The sequence below is a fragment of the Cherax quadricarinatus genome, chromosome 31 (genome assembly GCF_038502225.1).
Source record: "Cherax quadricarinatus isolate ZL_2023a chromosome 31, ASM3850222v1, whole genome shotgun sequence".
Lineage (NCBI taxonomy): Eukaryota > Metazoa > Arthropoda > Malacostraca > Decapoda > Parastacidae > Cherax > Cherax quadricarinatus.
The window spans coordinates 11,722,820-11,737,668 of record NC_091322.1 but is presented as its reverse complement, the minus strand read 5'-3'; the positions used below and the strand labels follow the sequence as shown (position 1 = coordinate 11,737,668).

Genomic DNA, 14,849 nt, shown 5'->3' with positions numbered 1-14,849 from the left:
CTGGACATATCCCACTGAGGCAAGGTGGCCCAAAAGGAAAAACAAAAGTTTCTCCTTTCAAATTTAGTAATGTATACAGGAGAAGGGATTACTAGCCTCTTGCTTCTGGCATTTTAGTAGCCTCTTACGACATGCATGGCTTATGGAGGAAGAATTCTGTTCCATTTCCCCATGGAGATAAGAGGAAATAAACAAGAACAAGAACTAGTAAGAAAATAGAAGAAAACCCAGAGGGGTGTGAGTATATATATGCTTGTACGTACATGCATGTGTAGTATGACCTAAGTGTAAGTAGAAGTAGACATACCTGAAGTCTTGCATGCTTATGAGGCAGAAAAAAAGACACCAGCAATCCTACCATCATGTAAAACAATTACAGGCTTTTGTTTTACACTCATTTGGCAGGACGGTAGAACCTCCCTGGGTGGTCGCTGTCTACCAACCTACTACCTGGAGTTTACCTGGAGAAGGTTTTGAGGGCCAACGCCCCTGCGGCTCGGTCTGAGACCAGGCCTCATGGTGGTTCAGGGTCTGATTAACCAGGTTGTTACTGCCAGCCGCATGCAAATTGATGTACGAACCACAGCCCGGCAGGTCAGGTACTGACTTTAGGTGCCTTTTTAGTACCCTTATGTATGCTGGGAGGCTAGGCAAGGCACATATGCAACAGTTAGGTATCTTTATTTCGAAACGTTTCGCCTACACAGTAGGCTTCTTCAGTCGAGTACAGAAAAGTTGATAGAAGCAGAAGAGACTTGAAGACGATGTAATCAGTCCATCACCCTTGAAGTTTTGAGGTGGTCAGTCCCTCAGTCTGGAGAAGAGTATTGTTCCATAGTCTGAAACAATATGGAGCTGAAGTGACAGGATGGAGCCCTATATACTGCCAGGTGGTGAGATGTAGGCTACCAGTAGAGGTATCGTTCCAGTCACGGTATTGTGCCTTTTTTTTGTTATTTATAGAGGCAAGAATGAAGTCGTTGGGAGGTCAGGTCCCTCTCAAATCCAGCCATTCTCACTAGTAGAAGTTGTCCAAGTTGATTTCAGGTCTGTACCAAGAAGCCTATTGTGTAGGTGAAACGTTTCGAAATAAAGATACCTAACTGTTGCGTATGTGTCTTACCTAACAACCTGTCGGTATTTTATACCATTTTAATGTTCACTCTGTCAGACACTGCAACACAAGGGTATCTTGGTACAGACCTGAAATCAACTTAGACAACTTCTACTAGTGAGAATGGCTGGATTTGAGAGGGACCTGACCTCCCAATGACTTCATTCTTACCTCTACTGGTAGCCTACATCTCACCACCTGGCAGTATATAAGGCTTCATCCTGTCACTTCAGCTCCATATTGTTTCAGACTATGGAACAATACTCTTCTCCAGACTGAGGGACTGACCACCTCAAAACTTCAAGGGTGATGGACTGATTACATCGTCTTCAAGTCTCTTCTGCTATCAACTTTTCTGTACTCGACTGAAGAAGCCTACCGTGTAGGCGAAACGTTTGGAAATAAAGATACCTAACTGTTGCATATGTGTCTTACCTAACAACCTGTCGGTATTTTATACCATTTTAATGTTCATGCTGGGAGGCAGTTGAACAGTCTTGGGCCCTGGACACTTATTGTGTTCTCTCTCAATGGACTCGTGGCACCCCTGCTTTTCATTGGAGTAATGTTGCATCTCCTACCGAGTCTTTTGCTTTCATAGGGAGTGATTTTCGTGTGCAGGTACCAATCCCTCCAGGACATTCCAAGTGTATACAGTGGACCCCCGGTATTCGATATTAATCCGTTCCTGAGAGCTCATCGAATACCGATAATATCGAAAACCGAATCAATTTTCCTCAAAAGAAATAATGGAAATCAAATTAATCCGTGCAAGACACCCAAAAGTATGAAAAAAAAAATTACTACATGGAATATTAAGTTTAATGCAATAGAATAACAATAAAATAATTGACACTTACCTTTAATGAAGATCTGGTGATGATTGATGGGATGGGAGGAGGGGAGAGGTGTTAGTGTTTAGAAGGGGAATCCCCTTCCATTAGGACTTGAGGTAGCAAGTCCTTTTCCGGGGTTACTTCCCTTCTTTTAATGCCACTAGGACCAGCTTCAGAGTCACTGGATTTCTGTCGCACAACATATCTGTCCATAGTGGCCTGTACCTCCCATTCCTTTATGACATCCCTAAAGTGTTTCACAACATTGTTCGTGTAATAGTCACCAGCACGGCTTGCAATAGCTGTGTTAGGGTAATTGTCATCAAAAAAGGTTTGCACTTCAAGCCACATTGCACACATTTCCTTAATCTTTGAAGTAGGCAACTTCTTCAATTTCTCTATCCCCTCCTCTGAAGCAGTTTCCTCAGGTCTGCCCTCTTGCTGTTCAAGATGATCTAGCAGCTCATCAGTGGTTAGTTCTTCACTGTCCTCCTCCACCAACTCTTCCACATCCTCCCCACTAACCTCCAACCCCAAGGACTTCCCCAATGCCACAATGGATTCTTCAACTGGCATAGGATTCTCAGGATTAGCCTCAAATCCTTCAAAATCCCTTTTGTCTACACATTCTGGCCACAGTTTTTTCCAAGCAGAGTTCAAGGTCCTCTTAGTCACTCCCTCCCAAGCCGTACCTATCAGGTTTATACAACTGAGGATATTAAAGTGATCCTTCCAAAACTCTTTTAGAGTCAGTTGAGTTTCTGTGGTCACTATAAAGCACTTTTGAAACATAGCTTTTGTGTACAGTTTCTTGAAGTTGGAAATGACCTGCTGGTCCATGGGCTGCAGGAGAGGAGTGGTATTAGGAGGCAAAAACTTGACCTTAATGAAGCTCATGTCCCCAGAAAGTCGCTCTGACAAGTCTGTAGGATGACCAGGGGCATTGTCTAATACCAGGAGGCACTTAAGGTCTAATTTCTTTTAAGTTGGGTAATTTTTCACAGTGGGGGCAAATGCTTGGTGTAACCAGTCATGGAAAAAGTCCCTAGTGACCCATGCCTTACTGTTTGCCCTCCACAGCACACACAAATTAGCCTTGAGGACATTGTTTTTCCTGAACACTCTGGGAGTTTCAGAGTGATACACCAATAAAGGCTTCACTTTGCAATTACCACTAGCATTGGCACACATCAACAGAGTAAGCCTGTCTTTCATAGGCTTATGTCCTGGGAGTGCCTTTTCCTCCTCGGTAATGTAGGTCCTGCTTGGCATTTTCTTCCAAAACAGGCCTGTTTCGTCGCAATTAAACACTTGTTCAGGTTTCAGTCCTTCACTGTCTATGTAATCCTTGAATTCCTTCACATATTTTTCAGCTGCTTTTTGGTCCAAACTGGCAGCCTCACCATGCCTAATCACACTATGTATGCCACTACAATTCTTAAATCTTTCAAACCAACCTTTGCTGGCCTTAAATTCACTCGCGTCACCACTATTTGCAGGCAATTTCTTTACCAAATTGTCATGCAACTGCCTAGCCTTTTCACAAGAAGCTTTCTTGGGGGCCAATGGTGACTTATTTTGCAGAAACAAGCACCAAACACAGTGATAATATGGATAATATGGAATGTACCGAATGTATCCTTAGATGCGCGCGCACTGGCTGGCTTGTAAACACTGGAACACACGGGGCAGTTCTGGCCACACGTGGACACGTCTCGTACGAATCGTATCGAATACAGGGTTTTCAATCGAATACCGAGGAAATTTTTTGCGATATAATGTATTGAATACCGGATTTATCAAATACCGATGCCATCGAATACCGGGGGTCCACTGTATTATCATGTATCTCTCTCACCTGCATTCCAGGGAATACAGATCAAGGACCTTCAATTGTTCCCAGTAATTCAGGTGCCTTATCGTACTTATGTGTGCTGTGAAAGTTCTTTGTATGCTCTCCAGGCCTGCACTGTCACCAGCCTTGAAGGGGGCCGTTAGTGTACAGCAGTATTCCAGCCTAGAGAGAACAAGTGATTTGAAAAGTGTCATCATGAGCTTGGCATCCCTAGTTTTGAAGGTTCTCATTATCCATCTTATCATTTTCCTAGCAAATGAGGTAGATACATTGTTGTGGTCTTTGAAAGCGAGATCCTCTGACATTATCACTTCCAGGTCCTTCACATTTCTTTTTCGCTCTACTGTATGGTTAGAATTTGTCGTATACCCTGAAACATTTTTAATTTCCTTAAGTTTTCCATATCTGAGTAGTTGAAATTTCTCTTCAATGAACTTCATATTGTTTTGAGTGGCCCATCTGAAGAGTTGGTTGACGTCCGCTTGGAGTCTTGCAGAGTCTTCGATGGAGGTCACTGCTGTGGCGATCCAAGTGTCATCCGCAAAGGAAGACACGGAGCTATGGCTCACATCTCCGTCCATTTAATTTAAAAAAAAAAAAAGCAGCTTCAACTTTTTAATAAAACTGTTGCTCTCTGCTTTTTCTTGAAGGTCTTCTTCTCACAATGAGAAAGTGGTACACTAATTGCTACCACTGTATCCAGCCTCGAAAACCCTTTTCTTTTATCAAAGGCAATTAAAAATAAATTAACGATATTGTATACGTACTTATGAATACATGTATAAGCACTGATCCTGGTTGAAACTCCTCTCTGATCTGGACAATAATCAAGTCTTTGCAGACAGACGTAAAAGTATTAGACTGCAAACCATGCCAAAACTATCTTTGACAACCCCAAACCACCTTAAACCTGTTGTTACTTGGCAAAATCAGCTCTCAGAATAATCACTAATTCAGGCTCCAGATTTTTTTTTTTTAAAAAGTTGGCCGGCTCCCACCGAGGCAGGGTGACCCAAAAAGAAAATACTTTCATCATCATTCAACACTTTCATCTCGCTCATACATAATCACTATTTTGGCAGAGGTGTCCAGAACACAACAGTTTAGAAGCATATATGTATAAAGATACACAACATATCCCTCCAGACTGCCAATATCCCAAACCCCTCCAGTAACGTGCAGGCATTGTACATCCCATTTCCAGTACTCAAGTCCGGCTATATAAAAATAACCGGTATCCATGAATCCCTTCACTAAATATTACCCTGCTCACACTCCAACAGCTCGTCAGGTCCCAAATACCATTTGCCTCCATTCACTCCTATCTAACACGCTCACGCATGCTTGCTGGAAGTCCAAGCCCCTCGCCCACAAAACCTCCTTTACCCCCTCCCTCCAACCTTTTCGAGGATGACCCCTACAAAGCCTTCTTTCCCCTACAGATTTATATGCTCTCCATGTCATTCTACTTTGATCCATTCTCTCTAAATGACCAAACCACCTCAACAACCCCTCTTCAGCCCTCTGATTAATACTTTTATTAACCCTTTGACTGTTTCAGGCCCCTCTCTGAAACTGTCATTCTATGTCGCTCAATTTTTGAAAAAAAAAAAATTATTTTTTCTTATGAAATGATAGAGAATCTTTTCCCGATGGTAATGACACCAAAAGTTCGAAATTTGGTCGAAAACTCGTGGAATTATGCTCCCGCGAAGTTAGCGGTCTCGGCGACATGTGCGTATCGGCGATTTCGCCGACTTTGAGCCCAATTTTCAGCCAATTCCATTGCTCCAGTTGACCAAACTCATAGCTATTTCTTTAGAACTCCATTTTATCTATCAGCTGAGTACAAGAAACCTCCCATTTACTAATTTGGACTACCCAATATGGTGGTCAGAAATTGGCAATTTGGCCAATTTCACGCAAAATAAAAAAGATGCCAATTTCAAAATAGGGGCCAGAATAAACAAGGCAGACATTCGTGGCACTAAAATAACATATGCTCTGTTCATTAGTCACATCTCTAGGCCCCTCTTATATTATTATTGCTTTCTATTTTGATTTTTTATTCATACAAAAAAATACAAAATTTACTGTTATGCAGACGACTGCATTATTGTAAAAATGGTATAAATAATATCAGTGCACTAGTGAAAGAATATTAGACTCCCCAGTTGACGTGTATTGGACGTGTGGTGTGATTTATTTACTCTTGAACATTGGTAAAAATCGAACATTTCCGCTACTTTGAGCTCAGTTTCAAGGTCGTTTTCATAGTAAAAGTAATGAAAATCATCTCTATTTCTGTAATATGTTTTCCATTTTATCAACTAAGACCATGAAAACGCGAATACAACGATAAATACTATACGAAAATACACCTCAAAGTCGGCGTTTTATTCCAAAAAAACGATCAGAGTTTTTTTTTTCTCATTACGCAATGTGTGCTGCAGGATTTTTTTTATGTGGTGCACACTGACCACACAGACCCATTCTCTCACATGTGGGCCTACCAGCTTTCTCCCACTTGATTTGAAGCCGCTAGAATTATTGAGTATATATACGTCAGAAACATTGGCTCGTAAGACGTATTTACACGTCGAAAACAGTCAAAGGGTTAACTCCACACCTTCTCCTAATTTCCACACTCGGAATTCTCTGCATAATATTTACACCACACATTGCCCTTAGACAGGACATCTCCACCGCCTCCAACCGCCTCCTCGCTGCAGCATTTACAACCCAAGCTTCACACCCATATAAGAGTGTTCGTACCACTATACTTTCATACATTCCCTTCTTTGCCTATATAGATACAGTGGAACCTCAAAAATCGAACTTAATCCGTTCCAGGAGCTAGTTCTAAATTCGAAAAGTCTGAAATTCGAAGCAATATTTCCCATAAGAAATAATGGAAATACAATTAATTTGTTCCAGAAACCCAAAAATATTCACACAAAAAATATTTTAAAGAGATTAATTACAGTTTTACATACAACAAATACTATAGTTTTTAATTATGTATAGTAATACATATAAAATAACATTTTTACTTACCTTTATTGAAGATTGGTGATGGCATCTGGAAGATAGGGAGGAGGAGAGAGGGAGTTGGGGTTAGTGTTTGGAAGGAGAATCCCCCTTCATGAAGACTTCAGGTAAAGCCCTCTCTGGGGTTACTTCCCTTCTCTGTCTTTTAATGCCACTAGGACCAGCTTGAGAGTCACTGGACCCCTGTCTCACAAAATAACTGTCCACAGTCCTCTGTTTCTGGCACCTCTTTAACATTTCCCTAAAATGGGACATGGTTCTGTCACTGAACTTGTTGCAAAGATGGCTTGTTTAGGCTTGCTCAGGGTGGTACTTCTGCACAAACATTTGGACATCATTCCACTTGTCACAAATCTCCTTAATCTTTGAAGAAGACACCTCATCCACTCCCTATACATGTATTAACACCTTTCGCAACATCAGCTTCCTTGATTTGTTCTTTCTTTGACAGGATAGAACCGATGGTTGACTTGTTTTTTCCATACATCCTGGCAAGCTCAACAAGTCTCACACCACTCTCATACTTCCGTATTGTTTCCTTCTTCACATCTATGGTATTTCTCACTTTCTTTACCACAGGGATACCACTAGCAAGTTTCTTTGGGCCCATGGCAGCTTATTTCACAGTCCCACAAGCACTAAACACAACGAAATAATCGTAAAATGCGTGAATGAGAGCGCAGGTTAGTGTTCGCTTAAGCATAAACAAAGCTAGACTGCTCATGGCGCCTGCGCGGGGACGCGGACAGAGCGAGCAGCAGACAGGTCCCATACCCAGCAGTCCAAAAATAGGGGCACGTTCGATAATAGGACACAGTTTGTCCGAAAAAATGGTCCTATTTTCGAAACATTCGATATGTGATACGTTCGATTTTTGAGGTTCCACTGTAATGTTTTTTGCCTCCACATATACCTCAACGCACCACTCACCATTTTTCCTTCATCAATTCTATGGTTAACCTCATCTTTCAAAAATCCATCCGCTGACACGTTAACTCCCAAATACATGTGAACATTCACTTCTTCCATACTACTCCTCTTCAATTTGATATCCAATTTTTCTTTATCTAAATCATTTGATACCCTCATCACCTTACTCATTTCTAAGTTCACTTTCAACTTTCTACCTTTACACACTCTCCCAAACTTGCCCACTAATCTTTGCAACTTTTCTTTAGAATCTCCCATAAGCACAGAGTCATCAGCAAAAAGTAACTATGTCAAATCCCATTTTGTATTTGATTCCCCATAATTTAATCCCACCGCTTTCCCCAACACCCTAGCATTTACTTCTTTTGCAACCCCATCTATAAATATATTAAACAACCATGGTGACATTACACATCCCGGGAAGTAGTCTCCCTCTCTTCTACACACCCTAACCTGAGCCACACTATCCTCATAAAAACTCTTTACAGCATTTAGTAACTTACTACCTATTCCATATACTTGCAACATCTGCCACATTGCTCCCCTATCCACTCTATCATATGCCTTTTCTAAATCCATGAATGCAATGAAAACTTCCCTACATTTATCTAAATACTGTTCACACACATATGCTTCAGTGTAAACACTTGATCTACACATCCCCTACCCACTCTAAAACCTCCTTGCTCATCTGCAATCCTACATTCTGTCTTGCCTCTAATTCTTTCAATAATAACCCTACCTTACACTTTTGCTGGTATACTCAGTAAACTTATTCCTCTATAATTTTTACAATCTCTTTTGTCCCCCTTCCCTTTATATAAAGGAATTATACATGCTCTCTGCCAATCCCTAGGTACCTTCCCCTCTTTCATACATTTATTAAACAAAAATACCAACCACTCCAACACTATATCTCCCCCTGCTTTTAACATTTCTGTCATGATCCCGTCAGCTCCAGCTGCTTTACCCCCTTTCATTCTACATAATGCCTCACGCACCTCCCCCACACTCACATCCTGCTCTTCTTCACTGCTAAAAGATGGTATACCTTCCTGGCTAGTGCATGAAATTACCGTCTCCCTTTCTTCATCGACATTTAACCCTTTCAGGGTTTCCAACGTACGTACTAGTACGGCTTACGCACCAAGGTTATTGACATACAAGTACGCGTAAATTCTAGCGCCTTCAAATCTAGCGAGAGAAAGCTGGTAGGCCTACATATGAAAGAATGGGTCTGTGTGGTCAGTGTGCACAGTATAAAAAAAATCCTGCAGCACACAGTGCATAATGAGAAAAAAAAAACTTTGACCGTGGTTTTGGTTTAAAACAGCAACTTTGCACAGTATTTTCATATGGTATTTATAGTTGTATTTTAGTTTTCCTGGTCTCATTTTATAGAATGGAAGACATATTATACAAAAAGAGATGATTCTAACTGGTCTCACAATGAAAAGTACCTTGAAATTGAGCTCAAAGTAGCAGAAATGTTTGATTTTTGCGAAAGTTCAAAAGTAAACAAATCATGCCATACGTCCAATACACGTCAACTGGTGAGTCTAATATTCTTTCACAAGTGTGCTGATATTATTTATACCATTTCTACACTAGTGCAGTAGTCTGCATAACATAAATCTTCTATTTTTCGTGAGAATAAAAATTCAAAGTGGAAAGCAAAAGATATGTAAGAGGGGCCTGGGGACATGACTAATGAACAGAGGAGATGTTATTTTAGTGCCAGGAATGTCTCTCTTGTTTATTCTGGACTCTATTGGAAATTGGCATCTTTTGAAATTTGTGTGAAATTGGCAAAATTACTAATTTCTGACCACTTTATTGAATAGTAGAAATCAGTAAATGGGTGGTTTCTTGTACTCATTCAATATAAAAAATGGAGTTCTAGCAAAGTAGTTATGATGTTTGTCAACTAGTACACTGGAATTGGCCAAAAATAGGGTTCAAAGTGGGCAAAATTGCCGATGCGTAAACATCGTCGACACTGCTAACTTCGCAAGAGCGTAATTCCATAAGTTTTCCATCGAGTTTCATACTTTTGGTGTCATTATGATCAGGAAAAGATTCTGTATCTTTTCATAAGAAAAAATTATTTTTTTTTCCGAAAAATTTTTGACCCTGAGAACAAGTTTAGGAGAGGGCCTCTTGACCCTGAATCAGTTAAAAGTTCCTCAAAATATTCCCGCCATCTACCCAATACCTCCATCTCCCCATCTACTTACTGCCCTACTGTTTTTAACTGACAAATCCATTCGTTCCCTAGGCTTTCTTAACTTGTTTATCTCACTCCAAAATTTTTTTTTATTTTCTGCAAAATTTCTTGACAGTGCCTCTCCCACTCTATCATCTGCTCTCCTTTTACACTCTCTCACCACTCTCTTCACTTTTCTTTTACTCTCCATATAGTCTGCTCTTCTTATAACACTTCTGCTTTGTGAAATCCTCTCATAAGATACCTTTTTCTCTTTTATCACACTCTTTATCATTCCACCAATCACTCCTCTTTCCTCCTGCACCCACCCTCCTATAGCAACAAACTTCTGCCCCACATTCTAATATGTACTGCATTTTTAAAACTATTCCAACCCTCTTCAACCCCCCACTACTCATACTTGCACTAGCTCACCTTTCTGCCAATAGTTGCTTATATCTCACCTGAACTTCTTCCTCCCTTAGTTTATACACTTTCACCTCTCTTACTTGTTGTTGCCATTTTCCTTTTGTCCCATGTACCTCTTACTCTAGCTGTAGCTACAACTAAATAATGATCCAGATAACATACATCTCCTTATTCAAAAGTTTAAATTTTGCTTCATATACAAAATATTCACACTTTCTATGGTTAATCCTATGTTTACAGGACCATCAACATTAACCCAGAGCTTAAATTCAATCGGGAGAGCTGCAACAGAACACACAGACACAATACATGTACAAGGAATAAGTATCTCTCTGACATTCCACATGTATGTCTCAACCTGTTCAAACACTCTATGTAATAAAAGTCTAAGAATTTGGAACTCATTACATGAAAATGCCAAAAGCTCCACAACTACCAACATCTTTAACTCCTTGAGGGTCCGAGCCGTTTTCTACGGGCCCGTGCCGTAGCAATGTGTAATGAGTTAAGGTCACTCAGATAAGCTGTGAGCAGTAAATTTGAACCTAGATATGACTGAGAGTCTATGTGGTAAGTGTGCACCATATAAAAAAAAGCCTGCAGCGTGCAGTGCACGAGAAAAAACTGCAACCATGTTTTTTGGTTTAAAACCAGAGACTTTGCAGTGTAATTTCATATAGTTTTTGTTGTATTCTTGGTTGCTTGGTCTCATTTGATAGAATGGAAGATACATTACAGAAAGAGATTATTTTGATTGGTTTCAGGACTGAAAGTAGCTTGAAATTGGGCTCAAATTAGTGGAAATGTTTGATTTTTGCCGAAATTCCAGAGTACACAAATATCATTTGTCCAATACGCATCCAACTGGCGAGTCTAATGCACAATTAGTAATGCACTGATATTATTTATATAATTACAGTGGAACCTCTACTTGCGAGTTTAATCTGTTCCATGACCTTGCTCGCAACTGGATTTGCTCGTTTGCAGAGTCAATTTTCCTCATTTAAATTAATTGAAATGCAATTAATCCGTTCCAGTGGAATTCTGTGCTTCAATAATTTTGCTAATATCAACTCTACAGCTTATTCATCTATCTCACTTCATCTAATATGACATACTAAACAATATAATATAGAAACCTGATATATATACTCTAAAATGAATAAAATATGTAATTCATGTAGTGGTATGGGCGGTGTCGGTGGTGGACAAGAGTTTGTCTGGAGACCGGACAAAATAGTTCTTGAATAATTTCGCTGATATCTATATGGCTTATTTATCTATCACAGTTCATCAAATATGACATAATAAACAATATAAATAACACAGAAACCTGATATGTACTCTAGAATGAATAAAATCTGTCATTATATATGTGGCGGCAGTAGATGATGAGTGTGTCTAGAGACATGACAAAATACTAATTGAATATTTTACTAATATCATCAATACGGCCTATTTATATATCACAGTTCATCTAATATGACATAATAAACAATATAAATAAGATAGAAACCTGATATGTACCCTAGAATGAATAAAATATGTCATTATATATATGGCAGCGGCAGTCGACGAGAGTTTGTCTGGAGACAGGACAAAATACCCCTTGAATATTTCACTATCATCAACTCTATGGCTTATTTATCTATCACAGTTCATCTAAGATGAAATAATATACAATATAAATAACACAGAAACCTGATATATACTCTAGAATTAATAAAATATGCTATCATGTAAGAGGTGGAGGCGGCCACAACTGCTCCATCTATGTTGTGGTAAACACTGCCATTTAGTGACAGCCTTTTGAACCCGTCTATTATTATAATTACTATGTAGTACATAATTATTATCTCTCTCTCTCAACACACCGGCCGTATCCCATTGAGGCGGGGTGGCCCAAAAGGAAAAATGAAAGTTTCTCCTTTTACATTTAGTAATATATACAGGAGAAGGGGTTACTAGCCCCTTGCTCCTGGCATTTTGGTCGCCTCTTACAACACACATGGCTTACGGAGGAAGAATTCTGTTCCACTTCCCCATGGAGGTAAGAGGAAATAAACAAGAACAAGAACTAGAAAGAAAATAGAAGAAAGCCCAGAGGGGTGTGTGTGTATATATATGCTTGTACATGTATGTGTAGTGTGACCTAAGTGCAAGTAGTAGTAGCAAGACGTACCTGAAATCTTGCATGTTTATGAGACAGACAAAAGACACCAGCAATCCTACCATCATGTAAAACAATTACAGGCTTTCGTTGTACACTCACTTGGCTGGACGGTAGTACCTCCCTGGGCGGTTGCTGTTTACTAACCTACTACCTAGGATTATTATTATATATGTATTAAAAAAAAATATTAGGGTGTGTAGAAGAGAGGGAGACTACTTCCCGGTAAAAGTAGGTCTTAGACAGGGATGTGTAATGTCACCATGGTTAATATATTTATAGATGGGGTTGTAAAGGAAGTAAATGCTAGGGTGTTTGGGAGAGGGGTGGGATTAAATTATGGGGAATCAAATTCAAAATGGGAATTGACACAGTTACTTTTTGCTGATGATACTGTGCTTCTGGGAGATTCTAAAGAAAAATTGCAAAGGTTAGTGGATGAGCTTGGGAATGTGTGTAAAGGTAGAAAGTTGAAAGTGAACATAGAAAAGAGTAAGGTGATGAGGGTGTCAAATGATTTACATAAGGAAAAATTGGATATCAAATTGGGGAGGAGGAGTATGGAAGAAGTGAATGTTTTCAGATACTTGGGAGTTGACGTGTCGGCGGATGGATTTATGAAGGATGAGGTTAATCATAGAATTGATGAGGGAAAAAAGGTGAGTGGTGCGTTGAGGTATATGTGGAGTCAAAAAACGTTATCTATGGAGGCAAAGAAGGGAATGTATGAAAGTATAGTAGTACCAACACTCTTATATGGGTGTGAAGCTTGGGTGGTAAATGCAGCAGCGAGGAGACGGTTGGAGGCAGTGGAGATGTCCTGTTTAAGGGCAATGTGTGGTGTAAATATTATGCAGAAAATTCGGAGTGTGGAAATTAGGAGAAGGTGTGGAGTTAATAAAAGTATTAGTCAGAGGGCAGAAGAGGGGTTGTTGAGGTGGTTTGGTCATTTAGAGAGAATGGATCAAAGTAGAATGACATGGAAAGCATATAAATCTATAGGGGAAGGAAGGTGGGGTAGGGGTCGTCCTCGAAAGGGTTGGAGAGAGGGGGTAAAGGAGGTTTTGTGGGTAAGGGGCTTGGACTTCCAGCAAGCGTGCGTGAGCGTGTTAGATAGGAGTGAATGGAGACGAATGGTACTTGGGACCTGACGATCTGTTGGAGTGTGAGCAGGGTAATATTTAGTGAAGGGATACAGGGAAACCGGTTATTTTCATATAGTCGGACTTGAGTCCTGGAAATGGGAAGTACAATGCCTGCACTTTAAAGGAGGGGTTTGGGATATTGGCAGTTTGGGGGGATATGTTGTGTATCTTTATATGTGTATGCTTCTAGACTCTTGTATTTCTGAGCACCTCTGCAAAAACAGTGATAATGTGCGAGTGTGGTGAAAGTGTTGAATGATGATGAAAGTATTTTCTTTTTGGGGATTTTCTTTCTTTTTTGGGTCACCCTGCCTCGGTGGGAGACGGCCGACTTGTTGAAAAAAAAAAAAAAAAAAAAAATTATTATATTATTTATAGGTAGTAGGTTGGTAGACAGCAACCACCCAGGGAGGTACTACCGTCCTGCCAAGTGAATGTAAAATGAAAGCCTGTAATTGTTTTACATGATGGTAGGATTGCTGGTGTCTTTTCTCTGTCTCATAAATATGCAAGATTACAGGTACATCTTGCTACTTCTACTTACACTTAGGTCACACTACACATACATGTACACGTTTATTTATACACACTCATCTGAGTTTTCTTTGATTTTATCTTAATAGTTCTTGGTCTTATTACTTTTCCTTTTATATCCATGGGGAAGTGGAATAAGAATCTTTCCTCCGTAAGCCATGCGTGTTGTAAAAGTCAACTAAAATGCCGGGAACAATGGGCAAGTAACCCCTTTTCCTGTAAAGATTACTAAAAAAAATAAGAAGAAGAAAATTGTCAAAGTGGGAAGTCTGAATGTGCGTGGATGTTGTGCAAATGATAAGAAAGAGATGACTGTGGATGTTATGAATGAGAAGAAACTGGATGTCCTGGCTTTAAGTGAAACAAAGCTGAAGGGGGTGGGAGAGTTTCAATGGAGAGGAATAAATGGGATCAGGTCAGGGGTTTCAAATAGAGTTAGAGCTAAAGGAGGAGTAGCAATAATGTTGAAGGATAAGCTATGGCAGGAAAAAAGGGACTACAAAAGCATAAATTCAAGGATTATGTGGAGTAAAATAAAGATTGGATGTGAAAAGTGGGTTATAGTAAGCGTGTATGCAC

At 39.9% G+C, this 14,849-nt stretch overlaps 1 protein-coding gene across 10 annotated transcripts in view; it reads right to left on the bottom strand.

Annotated features, from left to right (window-relative positions):
- TBC1D5 (TBC1 domain family member 5) overlaps positions 1-14,849 on the bottom strand; it is a 125,914-nt gene that overhangs the window by 55,988 nt on the left and 55,077 nt on the right. The window lies entirely within an intron of this gene.